The sequence below is a fragment of the Aotus nancymaae genome, unplaced genomic scaffold (genome assembly GCF_030222135.1).
Source record: "Aotus nancymaae isolate 86718 unplaced genomic scaffold, 86718_ANA_hifiasm-v0.15.2.pri h1tg000020l, whole genome shotgun sequence".
Taxonomy (NCBI): domain Eukaryota; kingdom Metazoa; phylum Chordata; class Mammalia; order Primates; family Aotidae; genus Aotus; species Aotus nancymaae.
In genome coordinates, this window is record NW_026988432.1 from 62,709,627 (window position 1) to 62,733,619 (window position 23,993).

Here is a 23,993-nt window from a genome sequence, read left to right on the forward strand (position 1 = left end):
GGAAAGGAGTGCAGCAAGTGGCCTCACGGGCCAGGCAGAAGGACCAAAGCACAGGGCGTGCATGTCACATCTTGAGCACACAATGCACAAGACCCAGGGACAAGCATTACACACAGTAAATGTACTTCTCTGCAGAGTTGACAGGAAAAAAAAGTAAATAAGCACATTAGCTTATTTAGAAAAAAATTAAGAGCTACAAGCAGCCTATATTATGCTGAGTACAACAATCTCAGAAAACTAATGTTAACTGTTCTCCTTTTTTTGTCCATAGCTATAACTTGTTTTTTTAATAGTTTTTATTAAAAAAAAATCAAAGCACCAGGACAATCTATCATCCAATCTTTATTTCTTTTTTTTTTTTTATACTGGTATTATTTGCCATTTCACTGTATTGACATTTTCCTGATAGTGCAAAAGCAAAGGTGGGAAAAACTGCTGGTGCCTCAGTAGGAATCAGAGCAGCGGACCCCAAATGTACCAGAAGTCATTGCATTCTTCACTGCCGCACCCCTGCAGTAAGAATTTTTTTTTTTTAAGAAAGAAAGAAAAAAAAAAGAAAGAAGAAGAGGAAGAAAAAGGAAGAGAAAGAGAGAGAGAGAATGGGAGTATTGCTTTCTTGCCCAGGCTAGAATACAGTTTAGTAATGGGTATTGGAAACCTCTTTTGTACCAATAATTATATTTGATGTAGACAGGAAGGAAAAAGGGAAGAAAATAACAAACAAGCAGCCAACCAATATTTCATTTAAACCTATGAAATGTGGTGCGATTACTAAGAAGTGATTTACTTCCAATTATGTAGTCATTTTTGGAATAGGTGTGAGGTGGTAATGTATGTTTTGTATATTTGAAGTGGAGAGTTCTATAAATGTTTATTAAGTTTACTTGTTCCGGGTCTGAGTTCAAGTCCTGGATGTCCTTGTTCATTTTCTGTCTTGTTGATCTATAAAATCGTTAGCTTTTCTTGTTACATTGATCCTTTTGCCATTATGTAATGTCCTTCTTTGCCTCTTTTGCTCTTTGTTGCTTTAAAGTCTACTTTATCAGAGGCGAGAATTGCATTTCCTGCTTTTTGTTTATTTGTTTATTTTTACTCTCTGATTGGTTGATAAATCTTCCTCCTTCTCTTTGTTTTGAGTCTTTGTGTATCGTTGCATGTGAGATGGGTCTGGATGCAGCATACCGATGGGTTTTGGCTTTTTATCCAATTAGAATATATATAAGTTTAATACTGGCATTTGATGCTAGCTGGCTGTATTGCCCATTAGTTAGTGTAAATTTTCCATTGTGTTAATGCTCTTTTCTTTTTGATATATTTTTGGAAAGGCTGATATTGGTTGTTCCTTTATATGTATAATGCTTCTTTCAGAAACTCTTGTAAAGCAGGCCTGGTGGTGGTGAAGTCTCTAAGTACTTGTTTGTTCGCAAAAGATTTAATTTTTCCTTCGATTATAAAGCTTAGTTTGGCTGGATACGAAATTCTGGGTTGAAAGTTCTTTCCTCTAAGGATGTTAAATATTGGTCCCCACTCTTTACTGGCTTGTAGGGTTTCTGTTGAGAGATCTGCTGTAAGTCTGATAGGTTTCCCTTTATGGGAAACCTGACCTTCCCTGACCTTTCTCTCTGGCTGCCTTTAGTATTTTCTCCTTCATTTCAACCCTAATAAATCTGGCGATTATGTGCCTTGGGGTTGGTCTTCTTGAAGAATATCTTTGTGGTGTTCTCTGTATTACCTGGAGTTGAATATTACCCTGCCTTGCCAGGTTGGGAAAGTTTTCCTGAATGATATCCTGAAGAGTATTTTCCAACTTGGATTCATTCTCTTCGTCACATTCAGGTACACCTATCAAACGTAAATTAGGTCTTTTCACATAGTCCCATATTTCCTGGAGACTTTGCTCATTCCTTTTTATCCTTTTTTCTCCAATCTTGTCTTCTCGTTTCATTTCACTGAGCTGGTCCTCGACTTCTGATATCCTTTCTTCTGCTTGATCAATTCGACTGTTTAAACTTGTGCATACTTCGCGAAGTTCTCGTGTTGTGTTTTTCAGCTCCATCAATTCACTTATATTCCTCTCTAAATTGTCCATTCTCATTAATATTTCATCAAACCTTTTTTCAAGGTTCTTAGTTTCTTTGCATTGGGTTAGAACAAGTTCTTTTAATTCACAGAAGTTTCTTATCACTCACCTTTTGAAACCTGCTTCTGTTATTGGAACACACTCGTTTTCCATTAAGCCTTGTTCCGTTACTGATGAGGAATTGCAATCCCCTGTAGAGGGAGAGGCATTCTGATTTTGAGTATTCTCTGCCTTTTTAGGCTGGTTTCTTCCCTTCATTACATATTTATCCCTCTGTCGTCTTTGTAATTACCGACTTTCTAACTAGGTCTCTGAGCGGACGTCCAACTTGTTGATTCCCAGTGCCGAAATCTGAGCAATCCACTGCGCCAGGCAAAACAGCGGTGTTAAGATTGATAGTGCTTTTCTGCCCGGAAATCTCTGGACTCTGCACCAAGAACTGCCGTGCTAAGGCGCCAGCAAAACCACTGCACCGGCCACAAGAGTCGCCCTGGCGACCCGTGGGGCTCCTCCGCTGGGAATCTCTTGGTCTGTGAGCTACAAATATTCATCTGAAAGTGTGGCATCCTCTCGTTCTCTGCGCTTTCAGTGGGAACTACGAGCCTGAGCTGCTAGTAATCAGCCATCTTGGATCTCTCTCCCAATCTTTATTTCAAATATCACTGTCCAAAGAGCCCAAACTGAAAAATCTCTATCAAGAAAGCAACTGCTCACAGTGTGGTATCGTAAAAATCATTATAAAATTTATATCAAAAGTTTTCAGGCTAGGCATGGTGGCTGACACCTGTAATCCCAGCACTTTGGGAGTCCAAGGAAGGAAGATTGCTCGAGCTTAGGAGTTTCAGACCATCCAGAGCAACATAGTGAGACCAGTCTTGACAAAAAAATTTTTTTAATTAGCCAGGCATGGTGGTGTGCACCTATAGTTCTAGCTACTTGAGAGGCTGAGATGAGAGGATCACCTGAGCCCAGGAAGTCAAGGTTGCAGTGAGCTATGATTGCACCACTGTACTCCAGTCTGGGTAACAAAACAAGACCCTGTCTCAAATAAAAATTTAAAAATAAAAAGATAAAAAGTTTCTCACGTCTGAGAAGTTCCATAGTAACCCCTCTTCACTGTGTTCATTCACTCAACATTGCTACCTGTCCTTTCTTTGGAAGAAAAAACTATTATTCTGAGAGTTTCCCTCTTACATTTTTGTTGTTAAGGTGATCTTCTTAAGGGTAAGTAATAAATGGTCGCTTGTTCGTTTTTTGTCTGCATATGGAAAATGAAAAGTTGGCAACTCTCTCAAGGCTGCAGTGAGCTATGACAGTGCAACTGCACTCCAGCCTGGGCAAGAGAGCAAGACCTTGCTCCAAAAACAAAACAAAAAAAAGTTGTCAACTCTCTATGAGCTCACATACAGTTTAAAGGGTACAGAAAACAGCCCCAAATGCGGACATCTCTGCTTCAGATACTGAGTGTTAAGAGGTCAGACGACAGAAAAGGGAGAAGTGGCTCTATAATGAATGGCCATCGGCAGATTAAGACAGCGGAATGCTGGAGAGCACCCTCCTCTGCAGGAAGAGGTGTACTGTTTGCAAGCAGGTGCAGAATGGAACATCATTCCATCCTGGGTTCAGAATGCCAACAGCAAGGACAAGGGCTGCCTGGGATCACGTCAGGCTTAGGGCCTTCTCTGCGGAGCTGAGCTCATAATCTGTTCTTTGCACATCACAGAGGCAGAGAATGGATAAAGGCTCTGAAATAGTCCTTTCCTCTGTCTGACTTCGTCGCCTTCTTGCTTTTGATAAAAGCATATGCCAGAAGTCTCAGGCTAGCGATCCGTGCCTCATTCAGCCTATAGGTGTTATGGTTGTGCCTCACACTATTCCAAAACCCAGGAAATTACACACACACATTTTGTTCTTGGATTTCAGACTTCTGTTGGGGGAAAGAAAAAAGACCAGAGGACTCAAACTCCCAAATAGCACCAATCCATTGTAGAGGCCCTGAAGACATGTGCCCCAGGCACCATAAGCCCACCACACCTTCTCATCCTAAGGCCACTTCACCTTCTCAGGCTATCTGTCAGACCCAGAAGCCAGCCTCTGAAGACCCCAAGGGGGCACCCCAGTGTTTGTCTAGCAATCCTAAAACAACCAGTCACTTTCTGCTGGTGGGTTGGAAGATATGCTTCAACAACACACCAACCATATCAAAGCACATCACCTCAAACTGGTTTCTAATATACTTTTCCTATTTATTTTTAATGTGGCACATGAAACCTCTTTATATTTTCATTACACTTAGCCAAACCTCTGGCAAGAAAAAGGAGGCCGGGCACAGTGGCTCACGCCTGTAATCTCAGCACTTTGGGAGGCTGAGGTGGGCAGATCACAAGGTTAGGAGTTTAAGATCAGCCTGACCAGTATGGTGAAATCCTGTCTCTGCCAAAAATACAAAACTTAGCCAGGCATGGTGGCACACGCCTGTAGTCCCAGCTACTCGGGAGGCTGAGGCAGGAGAATCGCTTGAACTCTGAAGGCAGAGGTTGCAGTGAGCCAAGATCATGTCACTGCACTCTAGCCTGTGCGACAAAGCGAGACTCCATCTCAAAAAAAAAAAGAAAGAAAGAAAGAAAAGAAAAAGGAAACAGTGGCACCTAACTGTATAAGTGGCTTTGTTCTTGTGGGTTTGTTAACTGCATATTAATTGTCCGCCATAACCATTTATTTCCAACTCATTTTCATCTCAATTGATGATATAATTTAGCAAAGAACATTCAGCAGTTGCTATCTTTTCAAAAGCCAGCAAAATGTCAAGTGTCGCTATACTTATATTTTAGAAAATAGCAAACTCTAATTATTTTAGGTAATATAGCTAATGGAGAATTAACAGGGTAAATTTTGCTCAGCTAACCTTAATAATACCCTTCATAGTCTCTATATGATATAATGAAATATTCAGAATAAAAAAAATTTTGGCTCCTTCCCAAACCATTTATTCTATTACAGAAATTCTGAGTTTTTGATTACCTGCAAAACACAATGGTTTTAGTCAATTACAATTTTCTTAAATAAAAGCAAACACAGAAATCTTCAAAACTCGTGGTCAGGAGTTCACCACCACTAATGACTCTGACCTTGGGAAATCACTGTGTAGCAATATCAGGACATGTTTAAAAAGAAGAAAAGCAACTAAATTTTACATTAATTTCTATAAGTACTAAGTGCTACAGAAATATAAAACAAGTTTTTAAAAATACATCCAATATAGTGTTATAAAGAAATGTGGTAGAAAATTAAAGGTTAAGAAGTTCTGCATCATGACCTTAAGAAGTTATTTTATGTTAAATGTTTCAAAAATTACACTATTGATAAGTTTTCTAAAACTAAAACAGTTTAATATGCCAATTTCCTCTCTTCCCTTTGTATCTGGTTTAAGTGTAAGCCCAAATTAGTTGATAAACCATTGAATGCACTTTGCCCTAGTGTTTCTACACTTATCCTGTAGATACAGAGTTAAATGAGAGACAAAAAAGTGACAGAAAGTCCACGGATTATATTGAAGAAGAGTGACTAAAAATCTAGGGGTTAGATATGTTTTTGTTTTGGAGACAAGGTGTTACTTTTGTCATCCAGGCTGGAGTGCAGTGGCACAAACGTGGCTCACTGTAGCCTTAACCTCCCGGGCTCAGGTGATCCTCCTACTTCAGCCTCCCAAATAGTTGGGAATACAGGAGCATGCCACCATGCCTGGTCAATTTTTTTGTATTTTTAGTAGAGACAGGTTTTCAACATGTTCCCCAGGCTGGTCTCGAACTGCTGGACTCAAGCAATCCACCTGTCTTGGCCTCCCAAATTGTTGAGATTACAGGTGTGAGCCACCATGCCTGTCCCAGGTTTTTGTAAACTATTTGGGAGGTATCCCAAAATCTCTGCTCATACAGGCAATAATCAAGAAAATGGCTTCATGCTCACTCCCAAAATCAAGCAAGGCATACCTCGAGAACTGTAATCTACAGAGAGGTTCAGAGAGAGACAAGCCACCTGTTACAGGCCTCAGGTGCTGACCACGGGCAGTGCAGACAGCAACTGAGGCAAAACCTGACTCTTGTGTTCTCTTCTTGGGCACTGTTGAGTGTCAAAGCTGAGACTCACAAGGTGCCCTCAATGTGCACTCCTGGAGCAGGACGCCATCCTAAGCTACCCGATGCTGCTAGCCTACTCACACTTCCATTTCCCATCATTAGCAAAGGACTTCATAAAACCACATGCCCTAGCCACCCTTTAGACACAATCTGACATTATATTTGGTTCTAATTATACAGTAGCAAGCAAACTGAACTCAAGAGAAATACACCTTTATATATCTCATGGGCAATAATGACTATCAAATCAATAATAAAATTATCGTATTCATATGAGGATGTGTGGGTGTTTAATAACAGCACATGGCACATACTAATTTAATTTTTAGACCTTACAAGCACCATTTATAGCTATCACCACATATTCATTTTATATGTAACACTGCAGACTCTGATTTTGACTAGTTGTCAAAAACCATTACAATATTACCTTGTGGAAATCTAAGTCCCTGCTGCTTCTTACAGCATATTCAAATGTAAGAATGTACTGGAATCCAATCATACCCTTACCCTCTTCCCAAACCACAAAAAGTGCCCAGGACAAAAAATGCACTGGGCAAGAAGACAGCTTATAGAATGTAAAGTACAGCTTATAAGAAGTAAAGTTCAAATGAGGAGCAAAAAGCACATGAGGACTAGTATATTACAGCCAAACTATATGTGGTAAGCCTCATATACTACAATGAATTTTCTCTGGGATAATAAGGTGAGAGTCAGTAGGGAAAGTGTGCCCTGTGCGCACACGCAAGGCGGCTTAATTTTTGAAAAGCATCCCCACATATTGTGTGTTGACACCTCCATCTTCACCAAGACCAGGCTAACATGGGCACAAAGGCAATAAGAAATGAAAAGGCAAGTGTGCAGTGTGCAAGGGTGCAGTAAAGCAAGGGTGCAGAAAGAGCTCCATAACCAAAACCAGGGGTGCAGTGCCTTCAAGGGACGGCTACAACGTCAATCCAAACCTCTGCAATGAGAAGTTACTGTGGAATCAAGAAAGTGGAGAGATAACTTTTAAGCCAGTATTATATTTCTCTAAGCCCATGGCTTCAAGTGGCAGTGAGCCTAGGCAGAAAAGGCATGAATTTACGTTGCTTGTTTTTCTCATAATGATCGATACCTGCATCAGCATAGAAGCATAAAATGTCTAAACAGGATTTTCTTTAAAACAAAATTCCAGAGTTTATGTATTCAGATTATTTTCATCTCTTCAAAATAATTACCTTGGGGAGCTATACGTATTTATTCCACTGATATTTCACGATTAAAAATACTGTTTAAGTTCCTTGCATAATCTACATTACCATCTCTCAAGGACACTGTAGAAATGATCCCTGTATTGGCCAGAAAGTTAAGATAGAAAGTTTCTAAGTATCCTTACAATTCTAATAAATTATTCTGGCCTTCTAGGAATAATTTAAGTATCTACAATACAAGAAAATATAACTTAGTCTTAAATAACAAGTTCAACTCTTTACACACACACACAATCAAATATTATATAACATCCGTACAAGTGGTCACTTAATTGCACACCTCTCTCTATTCTACAAAATCTATCTACAAGGCAGCCCCTTTCATCTTCAGACAATTTACTCACTTTAAGCTAAAAACAAAAGGTTTAACCTCTGGTGCCATATAGAACAAGGTTTAAATATAAAGTACACAAATCAGAAATTTAATCGCTAGTGAATGCAAATACTGCTTGGTGGACTAAGTATTGCCTAGTCATTCACTGAAAAATAGAATATCCACTCCTATTTTCATTGCAAGGCTGAGGTTTTAGAATAATTAAGATGATAACTTTGAGAGTGTCAGAACTCTTACGGAATAAAAAGGTTACTTTATATTAAAAAATATTCTTAAAGGGAAAGAATGGTTATTCTAAATTCTGGGATTATTCTAAACCCTCCATCTTTCATCACTGCAAATAATCAGTAGAATTTACTCAACTTTATTTATCAAAACAGTAGTCCTCACTAGAGACAAAGGTAGGAAAGAAGGGGGAAGTAGATCACCCCCAGGGGAGTTTTTTAAAATATGTGTGGTGTTTCTTGAGTGGCATTTAAGGGACACAGGGCCAGTCTTGCTAGAATTCCCACATGTGGGACAGTTCTTCCCAGCAAAATATCATCTTGCCTTTTGCACAGCTGGAGCAACCCACCTGACATTTATGTGTATGAAAAACCTATTTATGCTTCTCTAAACCTTAAACCTACTTCCATTTTACATATAATCAAAAAGTATTTTTGCTTATTTAACTAGTTCCTATCTCTCCCAGGAATGCAACTCTTTGTATACTGAGTAAAGGCTTTGCTTTGTTTTGTACAGAACTTTAGCAAATACTGTTCGCCGTTTCAGAAAATGACATCATGGAACCCAATGCTGTTCAATGACTCTCCCTCCCCAGTATAGTTCACCCATAAAGCATTTTCACATTCATTTTCATGGTGAATCCACATGCAGGTACCAGCATTTAACTACTTGATTTTATTTTCTAGGTTAGTCAGATCCAAACATTTTGAAGTATATATCATATTATCATAAATTACATATATTTTTCCATTGTATTATTGATGCATATTATATTCACTTTTCTGACAGTATGTATAGGTGAGTTGTTTATCTGTTAATTTCATTTCAGGGTACTTAGAGAAATGTTACAAATGCTTATTATCAAAGAACTAAAACTACCATTCAATCCAGCAATCCCACTACTGGGTATCTATCCAAAAGAAAAGAAGTCATTACATGACAAAGCCACATGCACACACATGCTTATAGCAGCACAGTTCACAACTGCAAAAATATGGAACCAACCTAAATGCCCATCAGCCAAGTGGATAAAGAAAATGTGGGCCAAGGCGGGCGGATCACGAGGTCAAGAGATCAAGACCATCCTGGCCAACATGGTGAAACCCCGTCTCTAATAAAAATACAAAAAAATTAGCTGGGCATGGTGGCGTGCACCTGTAGTCCCAGCTACTCAGGAGGCTGAGGCAGGAGACTCGCTTGAACCCAGGAGGCGGAGGTTGCAGTGAGCCGAGGTCATGCCACTGCATTCCAGCCTGGCACCTGGTGATGGAGTGAGACTCTCCATCAAAAAAAAAAAAAAAGAAAATGTGGCATATGTATACCATGGAATACTGCTCAGCCATAAAACAAAACAAAATAAGGCACTTCGCCACAACTTGGATGCAGCTGGAGGCCATTATTCTAAGTGAAGTAACTCAGAAATGGAAAACCAAACATCAAATATTCTCACTTCTAACTGAAAGATGAGCTATGAGGACACAAAGGCATAAGAATGATACAATGGATTTGAGAATTCAGGGGAAAGGGTGGGAGGAGGGTGAGGGATAAAAGACTACACATTGGATACAGTGTACACTGCTCAGGTGATGGGTGCACCAAAACCTCACCAGTCACCACTAAAGAATTTACCCATGTAATCAAAAACCACCAGTTCCCCCAAAAACTATGGAAATAATTTTTTAAAGAGTCTGATTAAGTTTGAACCCCTGATCCATAGGCACTCAGGAATGTCCTTCCACGTTGGTTCTTTCCATATTAGGTTCAACAAACAAGTGAAAAAGGAGCATAGCGGACAGGTGCACCCCAAGCCATTCACTGATGCTTTTATTTGTATACCTGGCAGGGGAGCAGGGAACTCAGACTCTGGGGACAAACATAAAAAGCTCAATTTTTGTTCCTTTCCTTTGAGTCCGAAAAGCTTGTCATGGCCTGTAGAAAAGCATTATCCTACGGAAGGACACACTAGCCCTGTGCTTTTAATTGACTATGGGGACCTTCATTATGGAAACCTTGAAGTGGACTGGATAAAAATCAGGAAAATGTCAACAAGGTCAGTAAATTAAATAATCTCAAAATAATTTATAAGCAATTTCTTTTTCTTTTTTTTTTTTTTTTTTTTTTTTTTTGAGACGGAGTTTCGCTCTTGTTACCCAGACTGGAGTGCAATGGCGCGATCTCGGCTCACCGCAACCTCCGCCTCCTGGGTTCAGGCAATTCTCCTGTCTCAGCCTCCTGAGTAGCTGGGATTACAGGCACGCGCCACCGTGCCCAGCTAATTTTTTGTATTTTTAGTAGAGACGGGGTTTCACCATGTTGACCAGGATGGTCTCGATCTCTTGACCTCATGATCCACCCGCCTCGGCCTCCCAAAGTGCTGGGATTACAGGCGTGAGCCACCGCGCCCGGCCCTGCGATTTCTTTTTCTTTATTTTTGTTTTTCATTTGAGATAGGGTCTCATTCTGTCACTTAGGCTGGAGTGAAGTGGCTCAAACACAGCTCACTACTGCCTCAACCTCCTGGGCTCAAAGGATCCTTCTGCCTTAACCTCCCACGTAGCTGGGACCACGGGTGTATGCCGTCATGCCTGGTTAATTTTTTTTTTTTTGGAGAGATGAAGTCTCACTATGTGGCCGAGGCTGGTCTTGAACTCCTGGACTCAAGCAATCCTCCCATCTCAGCCTCCCAAAGTGCAAGTATTACAAGTGGGAGCCACCACACCCAGCTAGCTACTTCTTTTTAGTTTTAGTTTTACTGACATGTTTAAATGCAACTTAGCTCAGGAAAACTTGAAGAACTTTTGCTCTTATACAAAAGCATACATGTTTTGGTGAATTTATGATCTTCACTTTCAGTGTAACACTCAACTAGGGCATGCAAAAGCAAGGACGGAGATTTTTCAATTTCCAAAAAGTAACACAGATCTTTCTTTTGTGCCCTATGCCAGCAGTGGCCACGTAAACAATAGGGAAATAATATAACCATGAAGATAGCTCATCTCTGCAAGGGACTTATTAAAACCCTGCACTTTTCCTTCCCTCCATAACACATGGTCTCTGGAGGGAGTGCAATATGATACAGCTGACAAAAACAAAAGCTGGCGTGAAGGTAACACAGCCCTGCCGCGCTGCGACCTCCACAAACAGCTCCTGATGTACCATCTGTGGTGCAGAACAATAGTGCCTGTCACTTAGGGCCTTGACAAGGATATTGTCACTCTCACTAACTTTTGGAAAGCACACTCACTCCCTTTCAGTGGCAGCACAGGCCCTGAGCCTAAAGGCCCACTAAACCCAGGGGCTGAGCCTGAGTGCCTGCTAAATACAGGGGCTGAGCCCGAGGGCCCACTAAACACAGGGAATGAGCCTGAGGACCCACTGAAGAGCTCTTCCATCCCTTCCCATCGGCATTGCCTCCTGCCAGCACCCATCACAGATATTGAGGAATGCACCTGGAGGAAGAAACCTATTAATAAGCCAGTGAGTCTCCTGTACTACCATGCAAAGAAGTCTCAAATCTGAATTTGCACCTGGTTATGAGTTTCCTGGAACAGGTCCAGTCTGGGTGTCTGTGTGGTCCTTCTAATACCACTTACATTCCATGGCCTACCATAGCCATAGCCAAAGTACACACTAAGTAAGCATTCAGGGAATGAAGGAATGTACTCTTACTTAGCAGCTGTCTATATTGCTGGCTTCATAATTCCCAACTGTGCAAGCACACTAAATATTAATTATTGCTCTAGAATGAAATTTGCCAAGCTACTAAACACAACTTTATTGCAAAACCTCGCTCTGAAAGCAAAGGTTGCCATGACATCATAGAAAACCTCGTGGGCTGGAACCTGAAGAGGAAGGCCAAGTCACAGTTCCAACCATGCCATTACTCAGATGGATAAATGTGGGCAAATCTGCCTTCAAACTGCTATTAATAATTTTATGTCTTCACCATAGTTTGGTTAACAATAATGACACTTGTACTTGGCCAGGCATGGCAAGAAAGAATCAACAGGGACTATCTACTATGATTATAACATTTTACAAGAGAAAAGGAGTTTCAAATTGATAAGAAGTTCCCTCCAGGTAGATAATGTGCTTTTCTATTTGTATTCTGACATAGTGACTTTTCAGCCTGGAAACACTGCTTAATACAACCGGACCTCTGATGTACTGAGGGAATGTGTTCTCTTTCTGGGTCCATGAAGGGGCGTAGTTGTAAGGGCAGGAATTTCCCAGCTCCATGCCTCCTCCCATCTCTCTCCATCCGGGAGATTTAACAGTTAATGTTTAAATTTCGAGGGCGCGGGAAGAAACTAAGAGTCAATCACTCCAGTGGAAGTTCTAAGGAACTCCTTTCATTGGCCCAGGGTCTTTGAGAAGGTGGGGGTTCCTACCAAGTTAAAAGTCCCCTTCTTCCACACCCCTTCGGACTCCATGTTTGGATCCGTGCTCATGGAAGCTGTTTTTCTCTATCCTGGATTTCCCCTCTGGAGTTCCCTTCCACGAACACTCCCTTCGTGGAAGCCTGTCTTCCCCTCCTAAACTCTATCTCTCTCTCTACTCCATTCCACTCAGTGTGGAAGCTGCCTTCCTCTCCTGGATTCCATCTTTCTGGATTCTCTCACTCAGTGTGAGCGTTAGCTCTTTCTTTCTCCTCCTGTTTCTCTCTCTCTCTAAATAAATCACTTTCTACAAACACTTTTGAGTCCCGCATTTACTGCGCACTGCGCCGTGGTCCCCTCTCTCATTCTTGAGAGGGCAGGAAACCAAGAACCTGGAGAAATGTCCTCTCAGAGGAACTGAGGGCACCCTGAACCCCTGAACCCCAATATTACAGTACCATCTGCAAAACAGGCTGTATTAAATCAGCAGCTCATGATTTGGGGTGATTCTACCCCTCCGCCTCTCCTCAAGGGACTGGAAGAAGTGTCTGGAGATAGTTTTCGCTGTCACAACTAAGGAGGGGGCGGTGCTACAGAGTCTCCTGAGGTGAGGCAAGGAACACACTGCTGCTTACCATCCTGCAAGGCCCGGACAGCATGCGAAACAAGAAATTCCCTGTTAACTGTACCGAGATTGAGAAACCCTGGATGACATTATTTTTAAACTCCCTAAAATTCAAAAAATGCTGAATCCAAATGTGTAACAACAAAAAAACCTTACAAAGTTGCCAAACGTGGGACATCAGAAGCCTCTCCGTAAGCAGAAGGTGGCCTAGGGTAGAAGTTACAGCTACTCTGGGATGAAAGTTCTAGGATCTTGAAAGCCAGTGTATTTGGAAATAAATGCAATGTAAAGCCTTCAGGCCATGCCTACTCACCTCACACTCTGCGCATGGCGGTGGTTATGTGTAACTGGACCCTCCACAGCTTCCTTTCTTTGTTCTCTTTACTCCACAGCGATGGGCATTGTTTGTTTTGGACACAGATGCAAGCCAGTTCTAAAAAGACTGACAATTATATTCTCTTTGTCCTCATAGTAAAAGAATAAAGTGCCTCTAAAGATTACTAATGACTGACTGCCATAAAATAGATGGGCATCACTGATTCACCAAAAAACACAAAGCCCACAGCCACTGCTGAAGTGGGGATGCGCCCTTGAGTTCTTGGTCTGTTAACCTTAACAGCTCCTCTTCTAAGCTGAATTGCATGTGTGAAGCTGCCCCAAAACAGTCACATATCTTCTAGGAATAAAATCACACCAAGCTCATAGTTTTGGAAGAGAAAGGGGAAAAAAAATCTCTGTTCTAACTATTCTCAGAAATTGAGTGCATAAAATATAGACTGGAAAGTGCTATGCTGGCATCTCTAATAATTCACCTTGATGATATCTAAGGCCAGGACTAAAGGCCATAATGATAGGGAATTAAAGCATATTCTTTGCCATAAAGCAAAGAGTAGAACCTTTATATTTTCTTGGATATGTAACCATAATTAAATGAACAGCTGAAAGGTCAGTGCTTACGTTTTCAATAGAACCCAAAGTCTTAGAAGCCTACACACAGAATCCTAAAATGTTAGGAATTTTGTAAGATTTCCTTCCTGAATAAGCTTGTCACTAATTGACACAAATTACTCATCCTTTATTCACTGGGCACCTAACATGTGCCAGGCAATTGCTAGGCTCTGGAAATATATGGTAACAAGCAAGCCCTTACTCAACCCGACAAGTTTTTCTGAAGAACACAGGAAAGTAAAATTCCACACTTCAGAGTGCAATCATGCACAGTAACAGTAGTACATCGTGGTAGGAAAGCCTGCAGCACATATAATCCACTTTCAAGGAGGCTTGGAGGCTCTTTTGAGGAGCAAATTAAACAAGAAAAGCAGACACAAATGTGCAAAAGTCTACCAAAAGAGAAGACACCATCCCCCTCCAATCACACACAAAGGAGGATGTCCATGAGTTGCACAAACCATTAGACAAGGAGTAAAAAAGGCAGACTTCAACAATGGAAAACTGTGAAAAAAGTTCACAGAAACATGAATGAAAGTGTTATAAAGTCTATGTTGTTTTCAACCCAGCACCGGGATGTGCTTACAGAGTCTCAGGCTTAGCCAAGCTTCCCACTCCCAACTCCCAGATTTCATCAAGTTACACTTAAATGGCAGGATCAGCAGCATAAAAAGTTAGAATGTTTGCACACACTCCACATTCATGGTAAATAAGAAAAAAACAATCTAAGAGTAGAGTACATCCAGCTACTTATACAGCTGACCCCACCAGTGAGAGCTTATAAATTGTGGACCACAAACTGCATCTGGTCAGCAGACATATTTAAGGCAGTATTTTTAAATACAGAGATTTCACATTTTTAAAACTGCAAATTTCCAACTTCAGTTTTGCTTATTTTTTTTAAACAATAGCCACCTCCTTCAGAACACATAAGACCCACGGTTTGCTATAGTCTTCACCACTTCCTACTGCTTCCAAAGCACTAAGGGGATTTTCTCACTATTTCTCATAGTAGACAAGTACTTATATCCAGTTTTCTTTCTTTTTTTTTTGTTTGTTTGTTTTTTTGAGATGGAGTCTCGCTCTGTCACCCAGCCTAGAGTGCAGTGGCGTGATCTCCTCCACCTCCCGGGTTGAAGCAATTTTCCTGCGTCAGCCTCCCAAGTAGCTGGAATTACAGGTGTGTCGCGCCAGGCTAATTTTTGTATTTTTAGTAGAGATGGGGTTTTACCATGTTACCCAGGCTCGTCTTGAACTCCTGACCTCAGGCAATCCACCCGCCTCAGCCTCCCAAAGTGCTGGGATTACGGGCGTGAGCCACCATGCCCAGTCTTGCCCAGTTTTCAAAGGTAAGGAAAATAAAAGTGAGACCAAGAGAACTCTAATTTTCCTCTATCTGCCTACTTTCCTTATTACCTTCCTTTAGGCATCCAAATTGTTGGCCCTGGATTTAGATCTTAACCCCATTTGCCACACAGTACCAAGTGAGTATACCAGGTGTAACCAAATTAGAAAATCAAAGCTAGGAGTCAGAAAGCTGCTTGTGTATGACCTGGGCTTTAATGGGCATCAGCACTAACCTATATCCATTCACACAGGCCTGGAATTGTGGCTATAATCTGGTCCTTGATTTTTATTTAGAAATAAATCATCATAACCACAATAATGACCAAATACTATTTTTTATATGTTGTCACTCAAGAAAGTACTCACAAAAGAAGGAAGGATGAAAATTAAGCAATGGCTCATAATTACAGAACCACTGACCCTTCAGGAACTTGAAAGGTCCCAATGTCAGGATCAGTGCTGGGGCCGCATGCTGCAGGGGAAAACAAGTAAAAAATGGTCCATTCGGCACATGCAATCATTTAGACCATCTGGTCAGGACTGAAATGATGGCACACTCTAAGACTGCATGTGTTTGGGTGCATGTGCCAGACAGACTGGCAGTTCAAATTCAGGAGGGCTGTTAGGCCTACTGCCTAAGCAGAATATCAAAACCCACTGGCACAGAAAAGGGGAAATGCCCACATTTGCTAAACTCCAAAATCATCTGCCTAGCACAGTGCTGAGTGCCTGACACACACCACAACTACATCAAGTTGTCCCCTTAAAAATAACCTGTTTCCCCTAGGGCTTACACTGGGGAAATGAGCCAAGCAGAGTTACCAGGTACACTTCTCCCCAGCCTTCCCCTGTCTCCAAAATTTACTCCATGTCTCATGCTAGTGATCAAAGGAGTAATCCTGGATACTTCCCATTCATCTACCCTCTAACCCATCAGCAATTCCACACATTACACCTCCACTATATCCAAGTCCCTCCACTTCTACCCATCTCCATGCCCTGCTCCCCGGTCCAAGGTCACCTACCTGACTCCCATGTAGACACCTACAATGCTGTCCTAACCCGTCTAAATAAGCTGCACACAGTCCTCAGAGAGGCCTTCCCGGGGCCTCCAGCCACTCTCCCACCCAGGCCCTACCCTCCTGCCTAAGGGCCTTCTCTCCTTCCTCCAGGGCACCGAGCTCTTTCCCTAAAACTGGCTTAGGGGCTTCTCTCTGCCTGAACTTCCTTTTGCTTCCATTCCCTACCTGGCTAGCAGCTACTCATCCTCAGGTGCCTTTTCTAGCCCACGAGTCTGCATCAGGCACTCATGTGGGTCTTTTTCAGAGTTACTTAAAGTCTGTACTTATATGTGTTTGGCTGATTAGCTGCTATCTGTCCCCTCACTGGACTACAAGCTCCATGAAGGCGAGCATCACGTCTGCATAGTCACCCCCATACACACAGTACACAGCTGATGCAAAGCGGACACCAGACAAAAATGCCTCACCCCTAAGTTCCTTAATTCACTCAAAAAAATAAAGCACGGACTGGGGCAATGCCAATTTAATCTAGAAAGCTCATGTCATGATCATCTTAAAAGCTATCAGAATAGCTTACATAACCAAAATACTGGGTGTAAAAGTGTATTGTCTATCTGTCCCTCTAGTTAAACACATTTCTCTCTGGCTAGTTACAGTGAAAAGTAATGAGATGCATGCACTGCTGCTCATCTCCTGCGGACTCCACTTGATACTTTTCAAACAATTTATTAATCAATTATTAATTGTGGCAGCGACCACACTTTTATCATTTCACATCCATCTTCAGGAGGGATACATCAGCATTGTCAGAGCTTGCCTCATTACTTCCAGCCTCATTAAGAGAGTGTTTCCCATATGAGCTCAAATCAACACAAAATGAAGAAGGTTCACCAGGTGACACTGAGCAGGGCCCCCACTACTGCGATGTCATCCCCAAAAGGGACACAAAGGTCAAGGGAATGGAGCTGTGACAACTCTAATGGGCTCAGAGTTAAGGTTTCACTTCTTTTCAATTGCTACTGCAGAAAAAAATTGTTTCTATTTGCCAAATAATACAGACAGATTATCCTAAGTCACTATCCTTTAAAAAATTTGTGCAAATGCTTAAACAAAAGATTAGATGTGTATGAGTGAACTGAAGAGCTTCATTTCCCCCAAGCATCTTCTAATTCATCGTTCTGCTTTATTTTGCTTAAGTGCAAGATGCCGATATTTATACTGCTTGTTGTTTTATTCAGTGTAGTAAATAGTGCATTGTTTTATTTTTTAAAATGAACCTAAATAGTTTTCTTCAATTGAAGGTATGCTCCTATAATAAATCATCCTCAAAATATTTTTGCCAATGTTACAAGATGGAAATATTTTGTAAACTGTAAAACGCTATCCGAACGAAAGGAGGACATCTGTATTACTAAAACAGAAAGCAAAACATTTACCCAGAGCTTGCACGGATGCGTTACCACTGAGATCACCTCTTTTTTAGCCAAGTTCAACCACATCTTCTCGGCTCCTATTTTTTATTAGCAACCGACAAGGCTTACCACACCGTTCCCTCCCTTCCCTCCCTTACTTCTCCACTGGCTTCCCTGTGACTGTGACACCTGGTTTCCCTCCTCATCGGACCACTTCTCAGTTTCTCTCACTGACTCCCTTCCTGGGCATGGACCATAGTCATGGAACTGTTCTTTTCTCTGGGTGCTAGTTTATTTCACCCTATCATATGTTTTTAGGGTCACCCCCATAGTCGCTGAGTATTTTTTAGCCGGCTTTTCCCTGACCCAACTTCAGTGTTTCTCTCCAGTGAAAAGCCATTTCAGGGCCTCCTTCGATTCAACGGTTTTCTGTTGTTTTTTTCTAATAAGAATGAGCCAAATAATATGTTTAGTTTTTCACAAAGCAAAACCATTTTGCTTTTACCAAAGTATATTTTCTATAATATATTAATACATGATATAAGCATTACTAAAATAATATTTTAGTAATTTGATAAATACATTGTTTTAACTTTTATTTTCAGTTCAGGATACACATGCAGGTTTGTTAGAAATAGATCATCATAACCACAATAATGACCAAATACTATTTTTTATATGTTGTCACTCAAGAAAGTACTCACAAAAGACATAGGTAAACCTGTGTCACAGGGGTTTGTTGTACAGATTATTTCATCATCCAGGTATTAAGCCTAGTACCCATTAGTCATTCTTCCTGATCCTCTCCCTCCCACCCTTTGATAGACCCCAGTGTGTGATGTTCCCCTCTATGGGTCCAGGTCTGCTCATCATTTAGCTTCCACTTGTAAGTGAGAACATGAGGTATTTGGTTTTCTCGATCCAATGTTGTATAAACTGAACTTATCCTTTCCACTCTGCCTCCAGTCCACCAAACCTGCCTCTCCTGCTGCTCAGTCTCCCAGTTCACCAGCAGCTTGCTTGTTTGCTTTCTTTCTTTCTTTCTTTTTTTTTTTTTGAGACAGAGTTTCATTCTTGTTGCCCAGGCTGGAGTGCAATGGCGCGATCTCAGCTCACCGCAACCTTCACCTCCCAAGTTCAAGCAATTCTCCTGCCTCAGCCTCCCAAGGAGCTGGGACTACAGGCACCCGCCACCATGCCTGAAATTTTGTATTTTTAGGAGAGACGGAGTTTCTCCATGTCAGACAGGCTGGTCTCGAACTCCCGACCTCAGGTGATCTGCCCACCTTGGCCTCCCAAAGTGCTGGGATTACAGGCCTAAGCCACTGCACCCGGCCCATTTTTTCTTAATTAAAATAATTAATTGAAAGAATTAACCCTTATCTAATGGTGATTTTCAATCTCTCCTTCAGCCCTCTGGAGAAAGGAAACCTTGACCCCCTTGAAGGAGTGATGGGGGAAGGAGGGGTTGAGGTTTCTGCTTCCTTGGTCAGACTGCGTGCTGGTGCTTCCTACACAACCTCCCGAAGGTGGCTTTCAGATCTGCCTGTTCTTCATAGGAAAAACACAAGGGCTTTCCATCTGCAAATCTTCCTTCACAATCAGCCTGATCTCCCTCGCTGCTGCTTTTATCACCTCCTGCCTCTGCTCAGCAGTCGTCTGCTCACATGTGGATTCGGTCCTACGAGTATTTGTTGAGCATGCACTTACCCACATGTCAAGTCCCACGCCAACCACAGGCGGCTTATATCCACCCAAGAGGGATGAGAAGTGTAAATTAAGATATAAACCACACAGGTACTGCAATGAAGTTATGCACCTAAGATTCTTATGATGAACTTTACAATATGCAAACTCACTTCTCTTTAAAGTGAAAGTTAAGTGAGTTTCCATCTCTACAAAAAAATTAGAAAATTAGCCAGGCGTGGTGGTGAACTGCTACCCTCCCAGTCAATAGGCTGAGGCGAGATCGTTTGAGCCCAGGAGGTCAAGGCTGCAGTAAGCCATGATGGTACCACTGCACTTCAGCCTGGGTGACAGAGTGAGACCCTGTCTCTAAAAACAAAAAAAAAAAAAACATTTTAAAAAGTGAAAATAAGGCAGTTCCTTAACTTTCCTTACCTCTGTCTTCACCAGATCACCTTCCCACCAATACCCTTTCTTTGGAAACTGAGTGAGAGCGCACTGCGGAGGTTGACCAAGTTTAATATTTTTTGAGACCCCAATATTGTGCAGCAAAGTGCTAAGTAATTCCGCAGTCAAAGGTTACATGCAATACATCCTCAATGTTGCCTCACACCTAAGAGCATAATTAACAGCAGTGTTATGTTCATCTTCCTTCCTACTCAACCATTACACACCAAGAAAGCAGTGTAGTCGAATCCAATCCCTTTGGATACTCCAAGAAAAAAATCCTCTCCTCTTTCAACCTTTCTCCTAATTCCGTAGCATCATAAGGAATAGCCGAAGTTGGTAGTTTTAGCATCTTTTGAAGAGCTAAAAGCATTCCAAGTTTTTTATATCACCAAGCACGGAAAACAAACTCTACCCGCCCCCGCCACCACCACCACCTGTTTGTCACTTTAACCTTTTTAGGTGAAAGAGACTAGAAAACAGAAGAGTCCCCACTACACTTATTTCAGCGAAGGACTGAAATTGGAGCCTGCCACAAGCATCTTCTAGAACAGCTCCAACAGGGTGATCCAGGAGATGGGCCACCAGCAAGTCATAGTGGAGTCCAAACAAGCGTGAAGTGAGAGGAGTCTTCAGCATGTGAATGGCCAGGTGGGTCACGGTGACCAGGCTGCCTTCCTCTGGCTATTAAGTACAGCAGTCTCAACAGTAACAATGACCAGGCCTTCCTTTTATGTAGTTCCACCACGGGGCACTGACACATTAAGAATGTCCGTCTAAGGGCGTATATAAATTAAAGCACACTTTGCACTTTAACCAGTGACTAAGGGAGATCAAAGGCAGGGGACAAAACCCACCCGGAGTTTTCGACCTCGCGAAAACCCTCTCACCAATCCCGCAGGAAACTGCGGCGCTGGCCCAGGTGTGCCCAGCTCGGCTCGCGTCCACCTGGAACCAAGCTGGCCCAAGAAGGCCCAGCGAGCCGGCAAGAGCGGATGTGGCCAGCGCGCCTCCCGCAGTTCCAGGCGGTGGCAGGAGCCTGAGAGCCGCCGTCCCAGGCTGGCCAGGCGCCTGCCTGCCCTGCGCGCACTCCCTGAGCTCCCGCTCCCGAGGCTGGGCAGAACTCGCAGAGGAAGACAGGACAGAAAGCGGGTGGAGGGATGCAGCGCTAGCCAGTCCGGGCACACGACACTTGTCGGCTGAGGGGGACACGGGGGCAGGAGGGGGCCGTCAGTCCCCAGAGAAAACAAAAGCCAAATGCCCACCGCCCGGAGCTCGGTGGCCGGAAGACTGACTGGGAGCCCTCGGGAGTCCCGCCCCGTCCCTAGCCACGGACCCGGGCTGCGCTGGCTCTGGGGCGCCCAGGTGGCCGCGCCTGACACCCCGACCCTGCCCTCGCGGCGAGCCGAGACGCGGGGCTCTGCGGCGGCCGCGCCCGTCCAAAGTGGGCGACAAGTGAAGCAGCGCCTCTCGCGGGGAGCCCGGCACGCGCCCTGGCGGCGAAAGAGAAAGAGAAAGAGCCGGGGCCGGGGCTGGGGCGATCCCCAACCGCCCCCGCCCCCGCCGGCCCGGCCCGGCCCTCACCGCGGGAGTCGCGCAGGCCCCTCTGCCCGCCCCGGGACCGGGGCCACCCCGCGCGGCGGCGGCCGTGGGCGCCCACGCGGGCTCGCAACCATTCCACGCGGGCGGCGGCGTCCTTCTTACCCCCAGCGGAGCGGCGCCAGCCCGCAACGCCGACCGGGCGATAGGCTGGGGGCGAGTCAGAGCGTGAGGTTCGGCTGGCCCAGGCTGCGGCGCCTCTGCCCGGCGGTGCCCGGCGGGAGGGGCGCGAGGGTGCAGGCGCGGGGTGGGGGCGTGGGAGCCGCCCCCTGCCCGCCCCGCGCGCATGCTCCCGCCGCACCTGCCTCGCTCCGGGTTCCACTCCCCGGGGAGCCGTGTGGCGCTGGGCCCGCCTAGGTCCGGGCTTTCCTGTGGGTGGGGGTTGGCTGCGGCTGGATTTTCAGATGCCTCCTTCTCCGCATTTGTTCCCTGGAAAGGATTCCCTCAAATCTTGGCTACTTCCTGCCTGTCAGCCTGCTCCCCCGCTGCGGTGTCCCAGGCGCTCACCCTTGCTTCATCCCAGTTCTTGGTGTTCACCTTTCGAAAGCTCCCTCCACCAGATCTCCCTCTCCGTCCCGCTGCTCAGATTTTGCAACCTCCCCCACGCCCCTTTCCCGCTCTTGACTTTGCTACTCACACGTACCTGGATACCATTTCAAAATAAAAGAATACTCTTTCCAAGTGGCGAGAAGTGTTTACTGGCCGTGTTCTAACTGCTTGGGATTGAGCAGGAAACAGGAGCTGGGCAGATCCTGCCCTCTTGGAACTTAACGGCCTTAGTGGCTAACTTTGGCCTTTCTCAAAGTATTGTCAACGGGTTTGGGAGGACTGTATTAAATCGTTCGTCTAGCTTATTATTAAAGGTAGCTGGTAACTGAGGACTATACTTTGTGACTTGTGAATGAAATGTTCTTTCATAGGATGCCTTGTGTATAAACTCTAGTATGCAAATAATAGCTAGTAGGTACAATATAAATATTAGTTTGTTGCTTTCCTTAAGAAGTTGAATAATTTAGCAGGATTAACAACGATAGCATCCAAAATGATCTTTTTGGTTTATTGTGGACTACCATAAACCGAGAATGAAAACTTGCTTTTTAAGCAAGACTGGGCATTGTAGAAACATAATTTCATATTCTTCCTGAAAAGAGATATATAAACCTTTGCTAATGAAGTTTTAAAATCAAGAACAATGATCATAGAAATTTGTGCAAACACACACTACTTGTGTTCTGTGCTCTAGTCAGTTAAGAAAAAGTTATTAGCCGGGCACAGTGGCTCACGCCTATAATCCCAGCAAGTTGGGAGACGGGAGCGGGCAGATCACTTGAGGTCAGGAATTCAAGACCAGCCTGGCCAACATGGTGAAACCCCGCCCCGTCTCTACTAAAAATTAGCTGGGCATGGTGGCATGCGCCTGTAATCCCAAATACTCAGGAGGCTGAGGCAGGAGAATAGCTTGAACCCAGAAGGCAGAGATTGCAGTAAGCTGAGATCACGCCACTGCACTCCAGCATGGGCAACAGAGTGAAACTCCATCTCAAAAAAAAAGACAAAGACAAAGATATTAGAGATAAAGAGAAAAAGAAAGAAGTAAAAGACCTCAGTAGCGGGAGGAAAACATTTGAAGCACAGTTAAGGAAGAAATGTACTTCTTTCCAGGCCACTTTAACGTTGTGCTGAGACCTTATAGAGCTGCATTTCTGTGATAACGGCCACACCTGCAGGTACCACCCTTGGTTGGATACTTGCTCACCAGATTGGATGAAATGAGAACGGGACTCAGCAGATGAGAGTTCCACCTCCCTGCTATTCACAAAAATGCTTCAATTATTGCAGTGTATCCCCGGTCCATCCCAGCGGTGTTTGTTTATCGTTGAAGATTCTAGGTATTAGCAACAGATATCAAAATGCCTGTAGCACAGAAAGAGTTAAGTGCACTTCTGATTCCACTTGCCCTTCAGAGAAGTGAATATTGATGTTAAAATATATGAAATCAAAGAAGAAAGCTGGATTGAAACCCAAATAAAGTGAATTTAAATCAGCTTATCTTCACATCTTGGGGGGAAAACAATTATTTTTATATTTATTGATTATATTTAGTTTAAGTTTATGAAAGCAGAAACACTGTTTTCAGGGGCTGAGTTTAAATAAGGAAAAGGATACACCGATCAAACAGGTTGAAACAGGCGGGAAGCCTCATCTATGGCTACTTAAATGTAAATGCATAGGTGCATAGTGCTGACAACAGGAGATTCTGTTCAGAGAAGCTGACATCTGTTTTAAACTACACTGTTATTCAAATTTTATGGAAATATAAATAAGCAGGAACGTATTAGTACACTTCTTTCAAAATTTTTGAAAACTGTTGTAGTAAATGCCTTTTATTAGGACAGCTGCGGATTAAAATGAAATAGCCACATTGTTGATTTTTATAACTTTACCAATGATCCATCATGAGCAAAGGGGTTTATAACATTGGTAGTTATAGGCATTTTAC

At 43.2% G+C, this 23,993-nt stretch overlaps 1 protein-coding gene across 7 annotated transcripts in view; it reads right to left on the minus strand.

The window, feature by feature from the left end:
* The window catches only part of L3MBTL4 (L3MBTL histone methyl-lysine binding protein 4), a 461,651-nt gene extending 439,436 nt beyond the window's left edge, over positions 1-22,215 (minus strand). For 5 of the 7 annotated variants that reach the window (XR_010343647.1, XM_064379408.1, XM_064379411.1 and 2 more), the window contains exon 1: positions 21,599-21,709. The gene's annotated coding sequence lies outside the window, so the exon portion shown is untranslated. Of the gene's footprint in view, positions 1-21,598; positions 21,710-22,000; positions 22,083-22,136 lie in introns of those variants that run through there. The other 2 variants (XM_064379410.1, XM_064379409.1) reach the window with 2 other exon arrangements.
* Between the last annotated feature and the right edge of the window lie 1,778 nt (positions 22,216-23,993).